Source organism: Rhinopithecus bieti, unplaced genomic scaffold (genome assembly GCF_001698545.2).
Source record: "Rhinopithecus bieti isolate Rb0 unplaced genomic scaffold, ASM169854v2 scaffold_44510, whole genome shotgun sequence".
In the NCBI taxonomy this organism is placed as follows: domain Eukaryota; kingdom Metazoa; phylum Chordata; class Mammalia; order Primates; family Cercopithecidae; genus Rhinopithecus; species Rhinopithecus bieti.
In genome coordinates, this window is record NW_016818390.1 from 156,426 (window position 1) to 164,356 (window position 7,931).

Below are 7,931 nucleotides of genomic sequence, written 5' to 3' on the forward strand. Positions count from 1 at the left end.
ATATAATATAAATTATATAACATAATGTGTTCCATATAATATAATACGTATATGGTACCATTATAGTATCATACATAATAACTTTACTGAACTAACATTTCTCTGTTCCTCATTTATTCATTCCTCTCTCTCTGATAACCCCTACTAACCACTGATTCTTTTCTGTTTCCTAGTTTTGTCTTTTCTAGAAATTAATATATTTAGAATTATACAGGATGTAGCTTTTCAGATTGGCTTCTTTCACTTAGTAATATGCATTTAAGCAATATTCACTTAGTAATATGCATTTAAGATTTCTCCATGTCTTTTCTGTCTTTTAATATGCATTTAAGATTCCTCCATGTCTTTTCTGGTCTGATGGCTCATTTATTTTTAGCACTGAATAATATTTCATTGTCTAGATGTACCACAGTTTATCCACAGAAGGACATCTTTGTTGTGTCCACATTTTAGCAATGATGGATAAAGTTCCTGTAAGCATCTGAGTGCACATTTTTGTGTGGACATGTTTTCACCTCATTTGAGTAAATTCTAAGGAGTACAGTTGCTGGATCACATGGTAGTAGTGTGTTTAGATTTATTAAAAGCTGCCAAACCATATTACAAAGTGGCTATACCATTTTGCATTCCCACCAGCAATAAACGTGAGATCCTGTTACTCTCCTCATTAGCATTTGTTATTTGCTCCTACTTTTGTCTTCCACTCTTTTTCTGACTTTTGTGGTTTTACTTGAACATTTTATATGATTCTATTTTCTCTCCTTTTTTGGCATATTGGTTGTACTTTTTTTAAAACGTATTTTAGTGGTTGCCTTAGAATTTGCAATATATATTTCCAACTAATTGAAGTTTGATTTCAAATAACATTACACTGCTTCACAGGCAGTGCAGCTATCTTATAATAACAAAATATTCCCGATTACTGTCTTTTGTCTCTTGTACTATTGCTGTCATTCCTTTCACTTATACATAAACACATATTAATATATATACACAAATAAGCATATATAATCAAATGCATTGTTGCTATTATTATTTTGAATAAAACATTATCAGATCAATTAAGAATAAGAAAAAGGTTTTATCTTCACTTACTCCTTTTCTGATGCTATTCCTTTCTTTATTCAGGTCTGAGTTTCTGACTATACAATTTTCTTTCTCTCTGAAGAACTTCTTTTAATATTTCTTACAAGCCAGTCTATTGGCAACAAATCCTCACAATTTTTGTTTGTCTAAGAAACTGTATTTCTTGTTCCCTTTTCAAGGATAATTTTGCATGTTACAGATATCTAGGTTGGTAAAATGTTTTGCGTGTTTGTGTGTGTGTTTATTTATTTATCTTTGGTCAAAACTTTCACTCTATTCTCTTCTTAGTTGCATGTTTTTTGAGAAGTTGGATGTGATTCTTATCTTCGCTCCTATATAGGTGAGGTGTTTTTTTCCTCTGGCTTTTATCTGGGTTTTCTCTTTACATTAGATTTTTTTTGCAACTTGAATATGACATGCTTAGATGTGTTGGTTTTGTTTTGGTTTTGGTGTTTTTTCTGTTTGTTTTGTTTTTGTTTTTATTTTTTTGACAAAGTCTCACTCTTGTTGCCCAGGCTATAGTGCAGTGGCGTGATCTCAGCTCACTGCAACTTTCGCCTCCCAGGTTCAAGTGATTCTCCTGCCTCAGCCTCCCGAGTAACTGGGATTATAGGCACCTGCCACCATGACAGCCTAATTTTTGTATTTTTAGTAGAGACGGAGTTTCACCATGTTGGCGAGGCTGGTCTCAAACTCCTAACCTCAGGCGATCCACTCGCCTTGGCCTCCCAAAGTGCTGGGATTACAGGCGTGAGCAATCACGCTGTTTTTGTTTTTTAGCACTTTTCCTGCTTCGCATTTGTGAGCTTCTCGTACCTAAGGTTTCGTGCCTGACATTAATTTGAGAACATTCTCAGTCAGTATTCCTTCAAATATTTCTTCTCTTCTTTTCTCTTTTCCTTTGTCTGTTAGTATCTCCATTATGCTTATGTTTTACCTTTTGTGGTTTTTCCGTAGTTCTTGGATAACCTGTTTCCTTTTGTTACATCTTTTTTGTGTTTGCTTTTTTATTATGGAAGTTTCTACTGACATGTCCTCAAGCTCAGAGACTTTTTTTTCTCAGCCTTGTCAGTTTGCTAATGAGTCCATCAAAGGCATTCTTCATCCTGTCATACTGTTTTTTTATCTTCAGCATTAAAACGTTTTTTCTTAGAATTTCCATCACTCTACTTTCATGCCATCTGCTTTCCCATTAAAGCCCCCAGCTTACTAAGCATAGTTGTTCTAAATTCCCAATTTAATAATTTCAACATCGCTACCATAGTTAAGTCTGGTTCTGATATTTGCTCTGTCACTTCATGCTGTGTTTTTGCCTTTTAGTATGCCTTGCTTCTTCTTTCTTGATAGCCAGACATGTATTGGGTAAATGGAACTGCTGTAAATAGGCCTTTAGTAATGTGGTGGTGAGGTGTGAGGGGAGGGGAAGCATTCTGCTGTCCCGTAATTAAGTCTCAATCTGTTAGTGAGCTTGTTCCTCTGGAGCATAAAATTCACACACAGTCTCCCTACCTACACCATTTAGGTAGGAGAGGAGGGCTAGAGTGGGCTGAAATTGGATATTTCCTTTCCCCAGGTAGGTTAACCTTTATAAAACTACAATAATTTAGACCCTGGTTAAATAGTTTATCCTGAGGACCGGCCTTTGGAGAAGAGCAGCATGCTCTGGTGCATTTCAAAATGGTTCCTGTTCCCTTCTCTCTTCTGGAAGCACAAGGGGATTTTTCTGTCGTTTACTTTGAGAAACAGCTTGCACTCCTGAGGGTCGGCTCACAAAAGTGGGGGCATCCCCCTATGGCTAAGTCCCCCCTGGAGTTTTTAACTCTCAGACTCCTCTGCTCTGAGCCTCCAGCAAGTCATTGATTACAGTTCAGGTTTTCCTATCCCAGCACGGGTTCCCTCAGAGGTTGTTGCTGGATGGTTAGTGCTCTGGTGTATGTATTTGCCTGTTTGTCTCTCCAATGTTGAGGGCAGCAATTTGACCTGTACCTCATTTCTTTGATGGATCTAAGAGGAGTTGGTTTTTCAATTCATTCAGCTCTTTACTTGATCTTAGGATAAAATGATGACTTCCAAGCTCACTACCTGAAGGACCAGAAACTGGGAATACCTCTGCTTATGACGGCGACTTCACTGAATCTGTCTGTCCTTCTACTCCGGGGACATGAAATAAGTTGTAGGTTTTCCAATGTTTTTGCTGTCATATGTGGTTATATCAAGAGTGAGAAAATGCCAAGAAAACTAGCTATGAAAAGAAAAAGAAAGAATAGGGCCTAGTAGGGGAATGATGGTGAAATTAGGGTCAGGGTTTAATGAATTAACAAAATGGGATGTGGTAAGAGAGACTTTGAAGTTATTGGACACAAAGAGTGTCACTGATAGATCAAGTCCCACGCAAAAAATTAATTTAACACAGCTTTCTCTCAGGGATGGCAAAAGCTTAAATATCTCATTATTCTTAGGCAGAGATTACTGTTTTTGATTAGAGAGAAAAGGAACCAGAGGTTCAGAGAGATTAAGTGATTTACTCAAAGTTATAATGGCCAATTAATGTAAGAAGACTGTGATGTACCAGATATACCGGTAACTGTTAGAATTCCATTTTTAATGTTTCACCACCCCACAGGGACATTATAAGGAGCTTCCTTCAACAGAAGATCTGTACCTTATACCCACGATTACCTTTTCTTCCCTTATCTTTTTTTTTTTTTTTTTTCAGAAGTGTAGTTAGCTTGGCAGGTTGTTTTTAACAAAATTAACTCTGTCAGAAATATATTTTTAAGAAAGCCATTAGGCCATCACATGCATAGTGCTTCAGTTTAGACCTTCATTCTACCAAACCATTTATTTTGAATAGCAAAGGACTTTTGAACTGAGCACTATTTTATCTTGATTATATTAGACATGAAATGAATATACATTTACATAAGGAAAGTAGGAAATGGCATTTTACTTCAAAATTATCATGGTATAAAATGAACGATATATAAATAATGGAGAAAACTACATTCTAATACTAAAGAAGTAGCTGAAACCATAGCACTTATTCAGTAAAATTGCTTTTGCACTACAATGATGACATTGTGCAGGCACATGATGCAATAAATTAAATAATGCATCAACTGAGTACTATTAAATCACATTGAAATATACTATCCCTGATTGCTAGAGTGAAGTTCAGAGTATACACCAGGGAAATCAAGTTGTTTTGAACTTAGTTATATTGTCCTTAAATAAATTATACTTTGCTAGTGCATTAGCTTTTGAACAAAATTTTTCTCTAGACAAAAAAAATTCTAACATAAACCTCCAATATAAGATAAGATTACTAAAATTTGCTCTTATCACAATGAGAAATGTAATCATTCTTTAGGTCAGAAATAGGATTTTGGTAGTATTCAATTAATAAAGGTGTCATTGTTCTGGAGTAAAAGGGCATTAGATATTATTAAGAGAAGTGGATTACAGAACAATCACAGCAGTAAATAATTGCATGATTTTGTGCTAGTCTTTTAACTTTGCCAGATATCAATTTCCCACTGGAAAATGAGAGAGTTACATATACTAAGTCTAAGATTTCTGATTCTATTATAAAACATTGTGGGGAGAGAGCTTACTGTGTGCTAAACAATTTATAAAAGTTTTAATTTGTATTCACAATAATCTGTAAGGGAGGTATTCTTTTCTCCTAGAAATGAAGGGCCAGGTAGTTATGAAAGATTAAATAATATGCCCGCAGTCAGATAGCTAGTTAGAGGTAGAATTAGGATTTGAATCTGCCTCTATGTCTCAAAACCCCTATTGCTCCTTTACTGTACAAGACCTGTAAGCATTGACTAATACTACCTACTGCCCATCTTTGAGTTGACATCTAATAGACATTTTTAAAAGAAGAAGAAACAGATACAATAATTTCTGTTATCTTTTCTAAAGAAACAACAACAAACTCCCACAACACACAACCGAAGGGAATCATCACCAGTGGGCTGCCAAATGCATCTACAGAAAAAGGCATCCTAAAATAAAACAATGATGCTGCTTTCGAAGATGCCAAAACTGCAGGTCAGAATATGACTACTTACGCCATTGGCGCACTTAGCTAAGTCCATGTGTAATGGGCCATGCCCAGTTATTTTCAGACTCTGTGTGATGTCTGCAGATATTTGTTTCGTCCTTGTAGAAATGATGCAGGAAAAGGGGAATTGAACTGGAGCAAAACAGTGACTTGTCCAAAGTTGCAGCTTTTATAGAAGAGTGAAGGGGTTCAGAAATATATATCTTTGACCCCAAATTGTAGACTCTTTCCAATTAATAAAGGGAGGAACTGAGGGAAAACAGAGTTTTGTAGGCAGACAACCTAATTAACATTTCAGCACAATTAACACATAAACAGCTATATTAGGAGTTTTCCTGAGTAACAGCAGGAACAAAATAGAATAAAATAAAATTCAGAATTATATCCATCCTGTCACTGAGCTCCTTCTAAGTAGTATCAAATAAAATAATTTTACTTAGGAAGCATCCTAAAGAGAATACAAGTTCTTCAAAAAATAACTAGTGTATGACCTTAAAAATTCATTTTGATAAAAAAGAAAGAAATATCTAAAAGCCCATTGTACTGTCAGTATATTGTTGGCAGATATTTTTAAATCCAAATCCTAGAACTGAATGTTCGAACTACTTGAGGAAAATGCCCAGGAGCTATTGGTCTGGGCCTGGACCACTGCTCAGGCCTCTACACTGGCAGAGTAGTCAGTGGTGAAATTGTCAGCACAGTTGAAGGCATTTACAGGAAAGCCAGGATTGGAGGTGAAGGGAAATGAACGGGAGGAAATGAAATGGCTGTATTATTCAATGTGCTACAGACAAATGTTTAGCTCTGGAAAAATGCACTCTGTATTCCAGGTAAACGTATTAGGCTAACTGATTCCAGGTGTTCTCAAGGATAATTGATTCATTCAGCAAACTTTTTTTTAAGTAACTACTATGTGAAAAACAATGCTATAAAATAGATTGTATGAGCAGCCTTCATTTATTTCCGGAATTGTTTCCAATTACAAAATCATCAATCTTTATTTCATTTTCATACATTTACTGAATCAACATTTTCTCCAGTACAATTATTGGTTAAGAAACTGTAAGATTGGCTGGGTATGGTGACTCACGCCTGTATTCCCAGCACTTTGGGAGGCTGAGGCAGGTGGATCACCTGACATCAGGAGTTTGAGGCCAACCTGACAAACATGGCGAAACACCATCTCTACTAAAAATACAAAAATTAGCCAGGCGTGGTGGCAGGTACCTGTAGTCCTAGATACTTGGGAGGCTGAGACATGAGAATAGCTTGAACCTGGAAAGCAGAGGTTGCAGTGAGTCGACATCGCTCCATTGCTCTCCATCCTGGGCAACAGAGTGAGACTCTGTCTCAAAAAAACATAAAGAAAAACCAAAACAAAGCAAAAAAAGAAACCAGAAGGTTAATATGCAGTCTTTCTGTGTATAACCTACACTTTATCTGGTAGGTTTCTATTCCCCCTTTCCTCAATAACTTGAAATAAATTTACTCAGATATTAGTTATGGAAAATTCTTCAGTCTAAAATGCTTTTCAACTGTTTCTACAGAGAATTTTCCAGACTTTGCTTAGAGACTTGCAAGGCAAAGCTTATTACAAGTACTAGCAGATAATTTTATTTCAATCCATTGTTTCCTGAAGTAGAAAATCTCACAGTCTAAAAAAAAAATTAAACCACAGAACACAGTATTACTTTTTGTCCTCAATTATTTGTGACTATAGGAAAGTAATTGAAACAACCAAATCAAATGAATGTAAAATTAAAAAACAACTAAAGATATTTCATTGTTATTACTTGCTTCTTGCTTAAGCATATTGTACCAAAAGAAAATTACTCCACCAGAGGGCATTTATGCTTTAAAACTCCAGTTTCTTTTCAGTGTCTTGGAAGTAGAACATAGTGCAGTAACTTCATAATTGTGATGTAGTATAAATGAATATCAGTTTCTCAACTTCGTATTTTAAATTATGGATATAAAAGTAGATTGAGTAAACTTAACTCACATCAATATTCAAATACGCATAACATTAATGTCATACCTTGTGTTTAGTCTCTAAGCAATTGGACTTTCTTTCTATGATCCTACCAACTTATTAGCAGGAACAAAAGTCAATTTATCTTAAATTTTACACTGACCTGATTGTTAAAATAATCCTAGGAAGAGCTCATCATCCTGGGTGAAATGATCAACCACTCAGCCTATAGACATGCACTGGAAGAAGGCTGAAATTGGTCCCTCTATGGACCCAAACTAGAAGCTGGGCCAGGATTTATTCTCTCCTCTTCCCATGTCCCTCACCTTATCTAGCACATACAACTTCAGGAAAAAGCAGGGGATATACCCTCTTACTGGCCTCATTTGTGTTTCTTGCCATTCCTAATGTCAGGAATTCAGGTGGAATTTTCTTTCTATTTTGTCATATCCTCTTAGCTACCTTGGAATTGGCCCAACTGTCATAGACAAAGGATGCATCTTCTCCATCCTATGGGATGACTCTCAGAGTTATGTTCTTCTGGATTCCCTGCTGATATGCTAAATTGATGAAGGGAGAAAATGGAGCCATGGGAAATCCCTCTCTAGGCTGTAGTCTTGCTGGAGAATTCTACTTTGTATATCAAAAGTTGAACATAATTTCATTCCATCTGTGGCACACTCTATAACTCTCCTCCAGCTCTACCCCCCTCTACCAGGTAGATGGACAAACACCTGTGGCTTGCTAGGGTAAAATATACCTCAAAAAAAAAAAAAAAAAAAAAAAAAAAAAAAAAAAAAA